We start from the raw sequence: 18544 nt of genomic DNA on the forward strand, positions 1-18544 counted from the left end.
TTGTAAAAAGTCTTCAAGGTCTGCTTCTTTTACAATCGACGAGGGAATCAGAAGCTCTTTGATTCAAAGGGCTGTTCTTCTTTGAAAAGTTTGAAATACTTTTCAAAGACAAAGTTTCCAACTTACTGACAGATCTTAGAGGTCTAATTTCACCTGTCTCAAAAAATATATCTACCTTGGCCCTGTCAGAGGAAAATTCTAGAAGTTTACTCTAAGGACACAGAGATTTCTCTGAGAATTTAGTCATCAGAATACCCATGGCACCTTTTATGCAGGAGTGGCCCAAGCTCCTTCCTACAAGCTGAGCTAAAGGCAATAGAAGGGGCCCCTTTAATGGAATGCACAGCTGTGAGGGGAGTGAACCTCCAGACCCACAAAAGACATCAGATGATCCAGACAAAGGTGAATTTCCCAAATGCTTTAATTACCCCACCACCTAAGAAGGCCTTCTTCCTCTCCCAACCATGGCCAGGATTTGGTTCTAGCAGAAAACTTTTGCAGGGCTTCCCAGGTGGTGCTAGTGGTAAAGAACCTTCCTGCCAAAGCAGAAGCCATTAAGACAAGGGTCCAATCCCTGGGTCCGGAAGATCCCCTGAAGGAGGGCGTGGCAACTCACTCCAGTATTCTTGCCTGGAGAGTCCTATGGACGGGGAAGCCTGGAAGTCCATAGGGTCACAAAGTGTTGGACGCCACGGAAGTGATGCAAGCACAGAAAACTTTTGCAGCAACTGATTTACAGACAGCACAGCCTACTGGGGGGAGGCTGAAGGAGGTGAGGAAACGGAAGGTACAAAGAAGCTGAAAAGTTTAGGAACTGTGGGAAAGGGTGATGAAAAGAGATAATGATCTAGGCAAGGCAATAATGCTCAAGCTATGTAGCATCAGGATTGCTTGGAGGGTGTGTTCACGTTGACAGTTGGGCCCCACATTGGCATCATAGGTGGAGTTGGATAATTTGCATACTTGGTGATGCTGACGTTGAAGATCTACACTAAACTAGAGCTGTAACGGGGAAGAGTCAATTTTGACTCATCCGTGCTTGATCTGTTTCTTTGACTTTAACCTTTTTTTTTTTTTTTTGCCATTTTTTGTTATTATAATCATACATGATGGCCTGCCTCTGAGAGTGGGGCGCTTTGCCTGACTGTTAAGCTAAAGTGCCTTTATTCAGAATCCTGTCCACGTGCAGGTGGCTGGAAGAAAGTAATTAACACATTCCCCCTGCCCGAGGCTTGCCACTGTAGGAGGTATTTGCAAGACTGATGGCCTTTTTGTACTCTGTTTCCTCTCCTCCCCCATCTCTGATTTATAAAAGAATCTGGCATCCAGACTCTGGCAAGATGGCTATTTTGAGACCTTTAGTCTGCCATTTTCTCGGTCAGCTGGTTTTCCAGATGAAGCTGTATTCCTTGCCTCAACACCTCATCTCTCAGATTCACTGGCCTACGGTGAACAGGGAGAGCTTAGACTCAGTAACAGAGTTACCTTGGGTTCTAGGGGTGGGCAGGAGTTTGGTTGGGGAGGGTACTGTACTTTGTTGGAGCCTGTCATGTGGCAGATTCCAAGAGTCTGTGGCCTTAGAGCCCACAGGAGTAGCTGAACAGAACACATCTCTGAACCCACGCTATAATTGACACACTATTCTCATTTCATTTCCCCAACATCCTTCCCTGTTACATTTCATTCGGTTTTACAGATGAGAAAGGCAGGCTCAGATGGGGTGTCCGAGGCCCCACGGGCGGTAAAAGTGGAGACATTAGAACAAAACCCAGGTCTGTGAAGGAGAGAAAAGCAACGGGCTTCGAGCTTGACATACAACATGGACTACATTTTTAAGGAATTAAGTAAAAATAAAATATATTTAATTCCAAAATGGTATTGAACATTCATGCTTTCTTTAATATCTAAAAAGTCCTGCAGACATGTTTAAAGAGGATCTATCAGCATTTTAACATAACACCACCGGGAAAGGTTATTCAATGAAAATTAGAATTTTTGGCATTTGCTGATCTTGAAACATAAACAAAACTCCTCAGTGCCTCAGACAATGTAACTGAGCAAATGTGGGCAGCGTTTTTACGTAAAGTGTTAGAGATTCCACCTTGGGATGGCCGATCCTTTCCTGGCAGCATCCTTGGGAGGGAGGAAGACGTCTTTCTGTGAAAGAAGCGGTGACAGGCACACTGGTGTTGTTATTAAAAGGACGGCCTTTGCAGGAGAGCATTTTTAGACCCAGAAGTGATTTTCACCACATCAAGTTCTGATGCTGTTAGAGCCCAGTCAGACCTCTTTGGTCAGAAAAGTGCTGAGTGCAACGAATGACTGCCTCTTCCTACTTTGATGAGGTCACGTTTCCAAAGACAGAATGACAGCAAGTTGGGCTTGAAAGGACTGTAGAGACAGACAGCTCATGTGCAGTTTAGCCTCAAACATCCTCTACCCCTTTTCCTTACCCATGAATACTCAGTCTTTCCTTACAGTAGCTTTACAGTGGGGATGGCTGCCTCCTAATTCACAAATAAACGTCACTCTGATCAGCCCTGTTTTCACTGGTCATCAATGAATGGGCAGGCCCAGCCAATGGGAAAGATCAAGAATTAACAACTTTGTCAACATCATACCTTTTCAATACTAATTTTCTTTGAGTTTCTGTTTGATTTTAGTCCAGTCTCTGCCAAATATTTTTAAAAGTTATCAACAGGCTACAAAAAGAAAATGTGTAATATACTGAGAAATACTAATGGGGTCCCAGGAAGGACAAGGAAGTGATTAGGACACACACCTAAATCTCCCCCCACCCCCTCTCCAGTGATGCAGGGTGGGGGGTGGGCAGGAAGGTACCACAGTGCCTGCAGTAGGACGAGGCATCATATATGTTAATATTTTTAAGTGAACTGAGGTGTGAACATGTCTCTCTTTCAATGGCTAAGAGCATCCTACAAACCTTTTGGGTTAGGTTTCCACTTTTATTCCTGAGTGAGTGAAACATTTCAGAAGATTACCTTTGATTTTTACCCTTTGCCCCAACACGAAATTTACTGTACTTGTGCGTTTCGCTGTTTAAAAATAAAAATTCCAATAACCTTGTGTGTTGGTCACTGGTTGTAGTTATGGTCCTATTTAAGTGACTGCATAAGAGTCTGATAAACAGCCAGTGTCCAGCCTACGAAGTTCCTCCCTCCTGATGCACTTAAACCATCTTCTACTCATTTTGAGGGAGGTGATTTCCATGTCTGGGTAGAACCTCGTGCAGCAAAAATTCCATGCATAAAAGTTAACACTGAAACAAAGCCTTGTAGATATTTTGTAAAAAAAAAAAAAAGCACAATGATACGTAATATCTATTTCTTAGAAATAATCACTATAACCTTGATAGAATTGTCAGTTGATACAGTCCCTTGGACTGCAAGGAGATCCAACCAGTCCATCCTAAAGGAAATCAGTCCTGAATATTCATTGGAAGGACTGATGAAGCTGAAACTCCAATACTTTGGCCACCTGATGCGAAGAGCTGACTCATTTGAAAATACCCTGATGCTGGGAAAGATTGAAGGCAGGAGGAGAAGGGGACGACAGAGGATGAATGAGATGGTTGGATGGTATCACCGACTCAATGGGCATGAATTTGAGTAGACTCCAGGAGTTGGTGATGGACAGGGAGGCCTGGCGTGCTGCAGTCCATGGGGTCACAAAGAGTCAGACACGACTGAGCAACTGAACCGAACTGAACATAATTTGGAAATTCCTGCTTAAAGTAGATTCTATAATCTTTTCATCACTCTTCTTTTCTCCACCCAACCTGATCCTTGGCATTTATAACCTGGCCTCCACTCAGGGTCTTCTCATACCTGGCCCACCTCCAGCCCTTGAGCCCTGGGTTCCAGCCCTGTTAAAATTCCTTACCATCCTTCCTACACACTCACCAGACTGTTGTGCACCCCCACAACTCACCAGACTGTTGCTCACCAGGCAACTTTGTCTCATCTCCCAGTTTATAATGAGCAGAGCCCAGATGCTGGGTCTCTGAGCAGAGTCCAGAATCTGGGCTGGGTTCTTGAGACTCTATACAAGTGTGAAGAGGGGCACGGGGCTGCCAGAGGGCTTCAGAGAGCAGAGCTGAGATCACTTCAAGGAACACAGGTAGTCTGGAGGCAAAACTGAAATATGAAGCCACGCACTGTCCTGATGCCAGCCTACCAGAACAGGCATGGGGAGAGGCAGAATCCACAGAGACCTGATGTTCAAGCTGGTCCCTCCCTGATGTGGGGGAGGGGTGGGCACGCTCTCCACAGTGAGCTGCTCGCAGCCCAGGTGGGCTGCTCAGAGTGCCAGGCAGTGCAGCACCAGACCTTCTCCTCCTGCCTGGTGTAGATCAGCAGGAGCAAGCAGGGAAACACTTAGGACATTTGGGCTCCCCTGCACCTGCCTGGTGAACTCATGTCTTTCCAGAAGCATTTCCAGTGTTACCTTTTTCTGACATCTCACCCAGAGAGCAGAACCAAGGATGACAGAGGATAAGTCCCTGGCTTTGAAACCTTGCAACTGGGATTTGCTGGGCTGGGTTTCCAAGCTGCTTTGGCCCCGTACTCCATTTTATTTTCCACGTCTCTATTTCTGGAAGTGGAACATCTATAACTATTACCCTGTGCCTGTTACACCACTGTATGTTGGGGGCAAATAAGCTGTTTCTTCATAATCATAGGTTCACAGGTGGAGAGGAACTCTTACCCAGAAGCTACACTTCATGGGTCACTCATGCACTTCTGGGTTACTCGTCTGCGCCTGATTAGATGATTCTGGCTTTGAACTTTTGAGCTGAAGAGATTTAGGACCTTAAGTTGATGCTGTAATTGGGATGAAAAGACATGGGGTGAATGTGGATCTTTGGGGACCAGAGGGTGGACTGGGCTGGACCAAATCACAGCCCCCATGTCTGTGTCCTAATCCCTGGAATCTGAATGGATTACTTTACATGGAAAAAGGGACTTTGCAGATGGAATGAAGGTTATAGACTTTAAAATAGGGAGCCTGTCCTGGATGATCTCTATGGACCCAGTTTAATCACATGAGCCTTAAAAGCAGAGAACATGCTCTAGCTGGAGTCAGAGAGATGCAGCAGAAGGGAAGTCAGAGAGATCCCAGCAGGAGGACTCAACTCCCTCTCTGGTGCTAGTCTTGATGCATGTGGACCACACGCAAAGGGGAAAGAAAGAGGAAGCTGGCTCCTAGCTGACAGCTGGCAAGGAGACAGACACATCAGTCTGTCAGCCACAAGGAACTTGATCCTGGCAACAACCCGAGGGAGCTTGGAAGCAGACCCTCCCAAGAGCCATTGGTAAGGAATGTAACCCTGATAACACCTTGATTTTAAGTTATAAAACCAGCATTAGATTTTCAATCCAAAGAAAATATAAGGTAATCAATTTTGTTGTTCTAAGTCACTAAACTTGTAGTAATTTGTTACAGCAGCAATAGGAAACTAGCATTCAGCATTTGGCTTGTCTGACTCAGGGTAAATGGAATTCTTCTCAACACCATCCCTAAAACTTTCACACATAGATACACACCCCTTCCCTTTGCTATTGTTCATGGACTGCAGCACACTAGACTCCTCTGTCCTCCACTATCTCCTGGAGTTTGCTCAAATTCGTGTCTATCGAGACGGTGATGCCATCCAACCATCTCACCCTCTGTCGCCTCCTTCTCCTCTTGCTCCCAATCTTTCCCAGTGTCAGGATCTTTTCCAATGAGTTGGCTCTTTGCATCAGATGACCAAAGTATTGGAGCTTCAGCATCAATCCTTCCAGTGAATATGAGGAGTTGATTTCCTTTAGGATTGACTGGTTTGATCTTGCATTCCAAGGGACTCTCAAGAGTCTTCTCCAGCACAATTCAAAAGCATCAATTCTTCAGCACTCAGCCTTCCTTATGGTCCCTTCCCTAGAAAATTGTTTATCTGCAGTGGGCTCATGCAAGCTTTAAGAAGGTATTTCCAGATTATAAAATAATTGTATAGATTTGAAGAAGACCCAAAATTACCCATACATAAGAAAATAAAAATTATGCCTATTGGGGTGAGGTGCTACCCTTGACTGTGCAAGATCAGGAGATGGTCTATGTAACTCAGAGCATACGAAGGCCCTCTGCACAGGAAATGTGGATGTACCTTTTGAGGCAAAGTTACACTGCTTTAATTTATTTTGGCCCCTTGCTGAGCTGATTAAACACAAGAGTGCCACCAGGTCAGTGGGCATCAACTTGGCCCAGCTTGCTCTTCTGCCTGGTTGACATCCTTCACTTCTTCCAGTTCTCTTTCAGGCCAAAGTGCCCCCCCCCCAAACCTCAGTCTTTACAGCTTCCAGGAAACAAAGTGGAATGCGTGGACTCAGCACTGCGTGGGAAATGAGTGGACTGTAGGGAGAGAAATGAGCCAGCTTTCAGCTCTGCTTGAGTGAAGTCTGTACTGCAGCCTCGTGGCTTTAAGTGAATTCCCAGAAAATCATCTGAAATGCTAACCCTAAGTACCAAATGGTAGGAACTGCATCAGGAATAGCCTCACCTCCATAAAGTTTTATTGGGTACGAATAATGGGAGGTTGAATTTACTTGAAAAGCTTTTGACTTCTCTATCTACATATGTTTTTAAAGTGGGTACTTCATTATAGCCAAGTCAGAAAAATATCCAGAGGAATCAATTTCCCTTTTTCCTTCTTTTAATTTTTTTTATTTTTTTTTTATTTTTAAGATTAGCCGAGTCCTGCTGCTTGGATTCCTGCTATGCAACTTGCTGTCTTCTCTCAAGCAAGGCAATTTCTTTATAAGTCAGGACACTGATGGCTTGGAAATTGCTTTGCTGACCTGCAGAGGCAGAATGCGTCAGTGGCCTAAAGACCAGCTACCCCCTGGACTGGCAGTAAACCCCACTGCCATGCTGTCCCCTGTTGACACCCCCACCCCACCCGTAAATGGAAACCAGTGAAGAGAGATGGAGGAGCGCCTATGACGTGGACTGTTCCATGCTGCCCCTTTCCAGGACTACCCAGACACGTGCCTTCTGGAATCAGCCACACACCTCACACACAGTTTCAGAGATGCCCAGAGTGGAACCAGAAGCATCTGAGTTAACAGACACCCTATTGCTACCAAGGACTACCTAGGGTCTCAGCTCCTCGATTCTAATTAAAATTGATGAACACCACAGAGTTAAGTGCGCTATGAAATGTCTGCTCAGAGTTTCCCATTGAGCTAAATTACAAGGAAATTGCAGGGAAGAAAAAGGTGAACTGCAAGCCCAATTGTGCCTGTGGTTCTTTGGGCTCCATGAACACCCACAATTGTTTTCTAGCTTGAAGCACTCGGGGCAGAGGCTGAGGCTCTAACTCGACCACATCTTGAGTTTAGAGCCGTGTTGGGTAGCCCAATCCCCTGGCCGTCGATGCCCATCTGCCCTGTATTCCACTAACTCCTAAAACATTTCACTAGGGTACGTTTATACTAGGCTCTTCTTTCTAGAGCATCGGCTCCGAATCAGGATGCATCTCACACTGGAAGCCCACACATCCCACCTCTGTCCTGGCACCTCAGCATCCCATCAAGGCTATGTATCACCATCACCACCACTGCACTGAGCATTTTCACAGAACAAAACCAAGAGCTGGTCAATGCCAGCTCTGCCTCGATTACAAATGCAGCAACAGCAAAGAGAAGATGTCACCGATCAACATGCAAATGAAGTTCAAACATGATTGGAACAATGTTTCAAACATGAAAACAGTGTTTTCTTCTTTTTTTATGCTAAACCAATCATCGACCAGCTCGATTTAAGGCACATCACAAAACCTGAGCTTTAAAACACATCAGTATACTATTATGCCAGGAAACTGTGAAGCAGAAAGTACAATATTCACTTCAGACAGCCCGCAGCTTCCAGAAAAATGAGCAACATGACTAAATAATAAGTAACGATGAGACCATTCAATTCTGTGTATTCTGAGTCTTCTGTTTCCTAAGAAGTAGGAGAACAAAGCTGACTAATAAGGGATTGCAGGTAATTGGCTACTTGCCTTTTAAATGTAAGACTGTGGGTTTGAAGACTTTCAAGATTTGGCATTATGTTCCAGATTATTAATAATTATTATGAAAACCACCTTTCTAACTTGCATTCCAATTTATCTCTTAATTCCCCATAGGCAGTCAGGTAATCTTCCAGTTTATTTACCTACAGGAGATTTTAACAGATTGTACTTCAAAGACATATTAAAGCTGGGAATCCATGTGATTTTTTTTTAAAAGCTCCCTCATCTAGATGGTACATTTTCCTCAAGCTGCATTCCTTGTTTTCATAATTGTCTTGATCATGCATGGATACCATATTGAGTCACAATAACAACAATAAAAAAAACTCAAAGCACTGAACGTCATCAGAGGCAAAGAAGTGCACTTACTCTGGGCCGTCCCTCTTCCTTCTGCTCTAACCCCTCTACCTCAGTGCAATTCCCCCGCCTCTCCCAAATATGGTTTTGCTCTGGGTATTTACTGTCAGACTGTTGTCATCAGCATTCCTCTAAGCTGAGGTCTCATGTCCTTGCCCAGCAAGAGAAGGTCAAGCGCTTAGCAAAACGGGCCACAGGATACAGAAGGCAAAGCCCCTGTTACTTCGTTGCTTCAGGGCAGATGCCTGCTGGTAACCATCCCTTTCTGCTTTAAACATGTTTTTTGGTTTGTTTTCTTACATTTCTTTTTTGGAAAATGTCTCCTTAAACGTGTGGCCAAAATGCTAACAAAAATAGACCCTGGATCAAAACTGCTTAAGCCTCATGTCCAAATGGGAAGGAAGTGATTAAAAATAAAAATACATTTTCCCTTTAATCTCTTAAAATGTACCCATCTCTTCTAATTGCTATTTAATGGATTCAGAAGTTTTGATGACTCACTTGGCAGTCTTTTATTTGGGCCAAAGCGAAAGTGAAAGTGTTAGTGACTCTTTGTGACCCCATGGACTGCAGCCCACCAGGCTTCTCTGTCCATGGGATTCTCCAGGCAAGAAATCTGGAGTGGGTAGCCACTTCCTTCTCCAGGGGATCTTCCTGACACAGGGATCAAACCTGGGTCTCCTGCATTGCTGGCAGATTCTTTACCATCTAAGCTACCAGGGAAGCCAAAGAACATAAGTGATGCAAAGTCCAGACTCCAGTTAACTTGACCAGGGATTACTATATAGTTCTAAGCTAAGTGAAATGAACAAATAAAGCCAATGATTGTTTGGCCAAAAATGAACTAAAACTACAGAAGGTGTCTCTGGATCACTCTTTTCTTCCTGTTTCAGAATGGAAATATCTAGTGTAGGAGTGGTGAGGGACAGGAAGGAGGAAAAACTCTAAGAATACATTATATAATTTGCATAAGAAAAAAATACAGAAAATTCAGCAAAACTATGATCCCTTGCCTTTTAAGTTTTCTCTGAAAGGGAGAAGAGTATACATTTAATCTTATACATTGAAATGTCTTTCAATTTCTGGGAAGAAATTTCTGAAGCACTTTTTAAAAAAAAATTATTTATTTATTTTACTTTACAACATTGTACTGGTTTTGTCATACATTGACGTGAATCTGCCATGGGTGCACATGTGTTCCCCATCCTGAGCTCCTGTCCCAACTCCCTCCCCATCCCATCCCTCTGAGTCATCCCAGCGCACCAGCCCCGAGCATCCTGTATCATGCATCGAACCTGGACTAGCGATTCGTTTCACATATGATAATTTACATGTTTCAATGTCATTCTCCCAAAGCATTTATTAAAAGAAAGCAAGAGTCAGCTTTTTAAAGATGAGGGCCAATGTGGACTTTCAACTTTATGCACTGGTCTTAATCACAATGAGGAATAGTGCTGGAAAAATCGGTATCAGAACTGTTCAAAGAAACTCATTTAAAATCGACTTTAATTGTCTGGTTCCATTATCATTATGACTTTTTCTTCTTGGTTGTGGGAGGGAAAAATTCTAAAGATGTCTGTTCATTAGCATATGATATCACTCATACGTGAAACCTAATTTTAAAAAAATGACACAAATGAACTTCTTTACAAAACAGGAACACATGTACAGGTGTCAAAAACTAAACTTACAGACAATGAAAAAACTTTTCCCAAAGGGGCAATGGGCTGAGGGGACCAGGAGCTTGGGATGAACACACACACACTACTATATATAAGACAGATAACCAACAAGGACCTCCTATATAGCACAGGGAACTCAACTCAATATTCTGTGATAACCCATATGAGAAAAGAACCTGAAAAAGAATGAATATATGTATACATCGGGCAGGGTTTCCCAGGTGGCACAGTGGTAAATAATCCACCTGCCAGTGCAGGAGACGCGGGAGACGTGGGTTGGATCCCTGAGTCAGGAAGATCCCCTGGAGGTGAAAATGGCAACCCACTCCAGTATCCGTGCCTGGAAAATTTCATGAAGAGAGGCGCCTGGTGGGCTACAGTCCATAGAGTTGAAAAGAGACCCAACTGAGAGCTGCCGTGTATATGTATGACTGAATCACTTTGCTGCACCCCTGAAACTAACACGACATTGTAAATCAGCTATAAGTGAGAGTCACTCAGTCCTGTCTGACTCTTTGTGACCCCATGGCCTATACTGTCCATGGAATTCTCCAGGCCAGAATACTAGAGTGGGTAGCCGTTCCCTTCTCCAGGGGATCTTCCCAACCCAGGGATCGAACCCAGGTCTCCTGCATTGCAGGTGGAGTCTTTACCAACTGAGCTATCAGGGAAGCTCAAAAATTCAGCTATACTCCAATAAAATTTTTTAAAAAAGAAAAACTTAGAAAAAAAAAAGAAAACCTCTTCAAGATGACTGCCCTCTGGTGGTTCAACCAAACACTCAAACACTAACCCAGTCACTGCTGTGAAGGGGCTTTGCAGATGGAATTAAGGTTACTAATCAGCTGACCTTAAGACAGGGCAATGATCCTGAGTCATCCTCCTGAACTCAAGTGAGCTCTTGAAAGCAGAAGAGGGAGACAGAAGAGTCAGTCCGACAGATGTAGCTGAAGAGGGGCCGGGAGGGCTAAGGAAAGGTGAGGGGAGAGAACCTGACCCTGATGGCTCTGCGGGATGAAGGAAGGGGGCGGTCAGCCAGGCCAGGTGGTGGCCTCTGCTAGCTGAGAACACCTCCTAGGCTCCAGCCAGCAAGGGAATGAGGCCCCCAGTCTACAGCTGCCAGGAACTGAATTTGGCCAGTGACCTGAAAGACCCAGGAATCAGGTTCTCCCTGGAGGGTCCTGATAAGAACCCACCTGCAGACACCTTGATTTTGGACTTGTGAGACTTCAAGCAGAGAAACCAGCCAAGCTTCCCAGACTGCTGAGGTAGACCACTCTGAGGTCATACATTTGTGTTGTTCCAACCCTCATTTTTTGTTGTTCAGTGGTTAAGCTGGGTCCAACTCTGTGACCCCATGGACTGCAGCATGCCAGTCCCTTCCCTGTCCTTCACCATCTCCTGGAGCTCGGTCAAACTCATGTCCGTTGAGTCGGTGATGCCATCCAACCATCTCATCCTCTGTCGTCCCCTTCTCCTCCGGCCCTCAGTCTTTTCCAGCATCAGGGCCTTTTCCAATGTGCCACCTCTTTGCATCAGGTGGCTAAAGTATTGGAGCGTCAACTTCAGCATCAGTCCTTCCAATAAATATTCATAGTTGATTTCCTTTAGGATTGACTAGTTTGATCTCCTTTTAGTCCAAGGCACCCTCAAGAATTCTCAAACACCACAATTTGATAGCATCAATTCTTTGGCGCTCAGCCTTCTTTATGGTCCAACTCTCATATCCATACATGACTGCTGGAGAAACCATGGCTTTGTGACTGTACAGACCTTTGTCGGCAAAGTAATGTCTCTGCTTTTTAATATGCTATCTAGGTTTGTCATAGCTTTCCTTCCAAGGAGCAAACATCTTTTAATTTCATGGCTGTAGTTACTGTTGGCAGTGATTTTAGAGGGCAAGAAAATAAAGTCTGTCACTGTTGCCACTTTTCCCCCCATCTATTTGCCATGAAGTGATGAGACTGGATGCCATGATCTTAGTTTTTTGAATTTTGAGTTTTAAGTCGGCTTTTTTACTCTCCCCTTTTACCTTCATCAAGAGGCTCTTTAGTTCTTCATTTTCCGCCATTAGGGTAGAAACCTGCATATCTGAGGTTTGTGGTAATTTGTTACAGCAGTGATGGTAAAACCACTTCATTTGCACATTCACAGAAAAAAAATTCGTATTTTTCACGAATGTTCATTTTAATATCTCAAAGCTTTGAGACAAACCTTTTGCATCCTCCAGTGGAGGCACTTTAGATGTTTTGAATGATGAGATGCCATTGTTAGGATTTTTAGATGCCTCTTGCTGTAGGCGTGGTAGGCTAAACACATCTCTCACCAACTCCAGGTAACCTCATGTGACTTTTCTTGGTTTACTACTACCAGATGGCTTGTCATCAACTTGAATACAGCATAATGGCACCACTGGGTGCTCATTTCCTTTAACTGCTTTAGTGGGGAAGGGAGTAATGCTTTAAAAAAATGAAAGAATTATAATGTTGCATAGAAAGGTCACTCAGCAAAGACACTTTGAGCAGCCACGGAGCCTTGTTAAAAGCAGCTCACAGGTTGGCAATGAAGAACTGGCTTTAGCATCTCTGCTCGTCACTTTAAATAAGCACTTCAGCTGGAGGACCTCTTGCCTATTACCATACTGGTGACATTCTCCTGATGCTGAGCAAATGTTAAGGTTTTATTTAAAAACTGGAGCCTTAACCAGCTCCGTGGCCACCCTCCACCACTGGCCCAGGGCATGTCGCTGTCTGGCTTCACTGCTCTTTATAAATGATAATGGTTCTCGGAATTCTGGCACAAGACACAGAAAATGACTTCATGGGGGAAAATGTCAAGCCATTGATGTACCATAAAAATAATCTAGAAAATATAATTTGGAAATGCAAGTTTTTTCTAAACACTCACTTTAATTCAATTACACTTATGATCAATCCTCTTGGATCTGCTAATGTGGGAAGGTTCTCATCAGCTAATTACCAAAAAAAAAGGTTACAGAAAAGAGAGAATGATTCTGAAACAGGAGGAAGGTGGGCAGGGCACCACATTTAAAAGAATGACAGAGCCATAGGACACAACATAATGGTGAGAACCAACTTGGTCCAAGATGGCAGACGAGTTGACTTCCACTAGACCTCGAGCCTCAGTGTACGCTCACTGTAAAACCTCACCTTGCTGACTGATACACCTATGGTGCCATGACAGTTCCAAGGCCAACCGTAAAAGGTTATAAAGTGGGCAGTGGCCCAATTCCTGGAAATCTCCACTACCTCCCCCCAAGCAGCTGGAATACTCCTCCCACTTATTAGCCCATGAAATTACCCATTCCTATAAAAAATGACAATCCTGTACCCTGAAGCTGCTCTTGCTTCTAAGATGGACCACACTTTGTCACGGAGTATGTTTCTCTCTCAGTGAATCCACTTCTTACCTACCAGTTTACCTCTCCCTGAATTCTTTCTGTCACGAGACATCAAGAACCTGAGCTTCATTAAGTCCTGGGACCAGGTGTGATCTCAGTTAAAAGACTGTGGATTCAAGTCCCAATATGAGTTACACAGTTTCAACTCCATTTTTTTGTGCAAAAGGGAAACAGGTAGGGGAATCCTTCTATATTATTCAAAATCACTACCCAGGGATTGAATCCAGTATTTCCAAAAATCCAATAACCCCTAAAATTCCCTCAGAGACACAATGGACTGCTTTAGTTTTAATCACAAATACTCACCACAGAGCATTTTTTATAGCATATGCCAAAAATCAAATATATATAGTTTATTCCAATGCCAAAGCAATTTAGAACTGCTGCAGGCTTAAAGTAATAGTTTCCTCGTTTGCTCCTACATGGCCACACCTCGAGGATAGGGTGCCCGTGACTGATGCCCTCCCATCAGCAAAGGCCACTTGTGGTGTGGGAGATGTGGAGGGCATTGGGTTGCCAGCAGGTGCAAGTCAGGCAGCCACAGCTACACCCCTGCTCTCCCTCTAATCTGCAGCACGGTGGGTGGGCAAAGACGCTTAATGTCGACAACAGTGTTGATTACCTTTTTGTGCTTGGTTTCAATTCCGATTTCCCTCACCAGGGAGCCCCTGAATTATACTAGGGATGAACAGAATATGAAGAGTGAGGATGACAATGAACCTTTGCAAAGCGTATTTGTGGTTACAGTGATCAAGAGGTGAAGGAGGAGGAAATCTTAAAAGCAAAGGAAAGAAAAACAGATAAAAAGTAATGGAGAAAGAAAAGTAGTGTGCTAACTGGAACCTGTTTGGCAGGGTGGCGGCGGGGGGTGCTTGGGGGCAGGGGGAGGTTCCCTTAAAGGTTATTTTGCTGTGCACCAAACACTTTAATTCTCTGGATAAATATGATGTTGATCACCCTTGAATCTTACCTTACCTGCACATCTACATTCAATCAGCCGACCCATCAATCAGCTCTGATATCAAAGCATCTTCAGAATCCTCCTCCATGGCCACTGCTGGGCCCACAGCACTGGCATCTCTTGTTTCTTCATCCGTGTCTCTGCTTCTGTGCTCATTCTGAAACCAAGCAGGACCCTGTGGGGCCCCCGGGCACAAAAGTCTTTCTATGTCTCCCAGTTTTCTTGTTTATAGCAAACAGGCTTCCTTCAGCCTCCAAGACCTTCTCTGAGTTCTAAAGAGTGGGTTCAAACAGTTTCTCATTAGGGAAGAGAGGGGATGCAAAGAATTGGATATGACTGAGCGACTGAACTGAACTGGGGATGCAAAGACCAAGGCGGAGCAGCCAAGAAACACCAGTGCAGCCTTGGGGCAGGGTGCTGGTTCCCCTCAAGGGATACGCACAGAAATATCTTTGAGCTGTTTTGCAGATACTAAAACCCTACCAGGTCAAAGAAGCTAACTGTATGCTGCCCACCAGAAGGTTAATGAGGCGGACTCCCAATTACTTCACCACCAACCAGAAGAATGTCCACGAGCTGGTCATGCCCTCTGAACCATCACTATAAAGCTTCTCGCCTCCCACTCCTGGCCAGGACACAGCACACTTTTGCGGGCATTAGCCTGCTGTGGCCCCTCTTGCCTCATAGAGCAATAAAGCTCCTCTTTTCTGCTTCACCCAAAACTCTGCCTCTGAGATTCAACTGGGTACTGGTGTACAGAGATGGGATTTGGGCTACAATTCCCCCACACTCCAGGGAAGCTCCAGTGGTTCTTCTGAGATGTACACCAGCACACAAGCCCACCACTCTAAGACCTTCTGCTGTACTCACAGTCAGACTCAAGGCCCCGCTCACAGCACCTGCCTGGGAACTCTTCCTTCTTTGTCACTTGGCCACATCCTACTCATCTCTCCTGTCTTTTTCACACAGAGGCTTCCCCTGCCCCCTGCCCAGGTGAAACCCCTTTGTTCCATGCTCCTTCACTGGACACTTTCATCATTCTCGCCCCACTTAAATCACTTGCTTCCTGTCCCCTGGCATCTGGTTATGGACATTCCACACTCTTGTCAGGAGCATCAGGCGACCCTGGGGAAGAGCTGGAGGCTGGACAGCTGGCCTGCAAGGAGGGTGGCTGTGAAGGATGGCCAGCCACGCGAGCGGACAAAGTGAGCACAAACTCTGATTAGGGTTAGGAGGAGCCAGGCAGATGCCCTCGGCCGGCTGTGTCTGCACCCAGACGCACAGGCTGGCAGCAGGCAGCCGTCGGTGGTTCCACGTCTCCGCCCAGGGCCGATTTTGGTCTGTGACTAAATCCGCACGGCTGCTTGTGATTGATTTCTTTGCTTGTCAATTGGGTGATAACTTTCTAGCACGGGAAGGAGACAGAAGGACAGTGACAGCAATGCTAATGTCCTGTAGTCGCAGAGAGGACATAAAAGTGGAAGCCCGCACCTAAAGCAGACGCCAGCCGACCACTCCTCCTCCAGCCCTGGTCTATGGAGAGTTCAGTGACAGAGCAGGCCACACGCATAGCTCGTTAAAGGGATTTCAGGCAAGAGACTCTGCAGTTGGAGGCAATGGGGATTCTTGGGGAGCCAGGGAGAGGAATGATCACAGGAGGAGGACACCCCAGGAATACCTCCACACCTACCTCTTAGGAGGTCCTGATTTCTGTAATGTAATGTCTGTGATTACTGGCATTCATTTGTAATGAATGGAAGTATTCTATGCTCTGAAAGTCAGTCTGGGGAGTAGAAAACCTTGGGTGTCAAATTTCATCTCTGATATTATCAACCTTGCCTTGGGCAACACATTTAAGTTCTCTGACCTTCAGTTTATCCTTCTATAAAGTGGGCTCATGTTTTGAGACAATTGGACAAGGCAAAGTCTGTAAGAGGATGAGGTGGTTGGATGGCATCACTGATTCAATGGACATGAGTTTGAGTGAACTCCGGGAGCTAGTGACGGACAGGGAGGCCTGGCGTGCTGTAGTCCATGGGGTCGCAAAGAGTTGGACACAACTGAGCGACTGAACTGAATTGAACTGAAAGTCTGTAAAGTACTTAGGAGCCTATGGAGACCCAACATTCAGCCCTCACCTCTTTCTTGATCACTCCCAGTAGCTCCGAAGACTTTCACTGCATTTGCATGATGGTTACTATACAGGGTCAGCAGCCATCAGTTGAAGCAAGTTTCCTATCAGTTAAGTTTCCTATAGGCCAAGTCTTATGCCAAACTATTAATATTTATATGCATGATTGCAAGGGTGAGGTGAGTTAGGACTTCATTCAATGCAAAATTTGGGGGGGGGGTACCAAAAAATTCACTAATCATCAGAAATAACAGACATTCTTAAAATCTGGTAAACTATAAGTAACAAAATTTATCACCTTAGACATTTTTTAGTGTATGGTTCAGTCGTGTTAAGCACTTTTACATTGTTTTACTAAATAATATTTTAATGTAATATTTCTCCATCAAAATTAGTGGGAAAAAATCCATGATGAACACAATATCAAAATTTTATTTATTTTTTAAAATGAATTAGTCCTTATGGAACATTTGCACCTGTCTGTTATTAATGTTAGTTCTCTACTTATAGGCACTGGAGTTCTAGAACACTGGTACTAACAAGATCATTTCCTGTTTTATTCTTTTTAATATTTTATTTTTTTTGGCCTCACCATGCAGCTCATGGGATCTTAGTTTCCTGGCCCAGGGGTTGAACTTGGCAGGGAAAGTGCTGGGTTCAAACCACTGGGCCACCAGGGAATTCCTCCAAATAGCAAAATTTTAAATAAAAGAGGGTTCCAACTTGGCAGGTGAGTTTGAGCACACTCCGGGAGATAGCGAAGGACAGGGAGGCCTGGCGTGCTGCAGTCCACGGGGCCGCAGAGAGACGGACACGACTTAAGAGGCTGAACGATCACAGCCCGGCACGGCTCAGCCTTCCTCGCCCCACCCTCGTCCCAGCCCTGCACGGCCGCCACCACCGTCGTTCACAGACGGAGAAACTGAGGCTGGCAGAGGCCACCTCGGGTGCCCAAGACCATACAACTAGCAGGTTTCCAGTCAGATCTGGATTTGAAGCCAGCAGCCTCTTGGTTTGGACTTTACGCTTAACAACGATATCCTGTCCCAACATCACACCGATCGCAAAGAGTGTCGAAGCTTCGTGCACAGCCCGGCTCCACGGGCCCCTCTGCCCGCTCCACGACCCCCGCAGCTGGCCTCTCCCCTGCCTCACCCATCCTCCTTCCAGTGGGCACAGCATGGGGGAACACAGTCTCTCTAACTGCCTACCCTCGCGGGGGTCCCCGTGGCCTACAAAAGTCAAGAAACCTCTTTGAAATGACCCTCCCTCAATGCTTCTCAATTGGCTCCCAAAAGACCCTTTCCATTGCAGGGGCCTCTCGGGTCCTTCCCCGCCAACCACATCCTGACTAGCCCCCTTCAGCCACTTACCCACCCCGGTCTGTCCCCTCTACCCCTTCCCCCGAAGGCTCGCCTGCCTCCCGGGGAGGCCCCTGGCAGTTTTCCTGAAGTCCTTCAGGTGGAAGCCGTGATTCCTTCACTCAGAGGCCCTCCAGACATTCTGCATACACTTTTGGCATGACACTAAAGTGCCGGCATTACGTACTATAGCTCAGAAGCCTTTCTATCCTTCTAGCCATGACTGTCATGTCTCATGGGGCTTCCCTGGTGGCTCAGAATCCCTGAAGCTCAGACGGTAAAGAATCTGCCTGCAGTGCAGGAGACCCAGGTTCGATCCCTGGGTCAGGAAGATCCCCTGGAGAAGGAAATGGCAACCCACTCCAGTGTTCTTGCCTGGAGAATCCCACGGACAGAGGAGCCTGGTGGGCTACAGTCCATGGGGTCACAGAGAGTCAGACACGACTGAGTGACTAACACTACTACACTACAACTGGTGATGAGAAGAATCTGTCTGCAATGTGGGAAACCCAGGTGGATCCCTGGGTTGGAAAGATCCCCTGGAGAAGGGAATGGTT

The 18544-nt window shown here is 45.5% G+C and overlaps 1 protein-coding gene across 2 annotated transcripts in view; it reads right to left on the reverse strand.

The window, feature by feature from the left end:
• The window catches only part of CTNND2 (catenin delta 2), a 1083336-nt gene that overhangs the window by 151871 nt on the left and 912921 nt on the right, over positions 1–18544 (reverse strand). The gene's annotated exons all lie outside the window — the stretch shown is intronic.

This window comes from Cervus canadensis, chromosome 16, assembly GCF_019320065.1.
Source record: "Cervus canadensis isolate Bull #8, Minnesota chromosome 16, ASM1932006v1, whole genome shotgun sequence".
Classification (NCBI taxonomy): domain Eukaryota; kingdom Metazoa; phylum Chordata; class Mammalia; order Artiodactyla; family Cervidae; genus Cervus; species Cervus canadensis.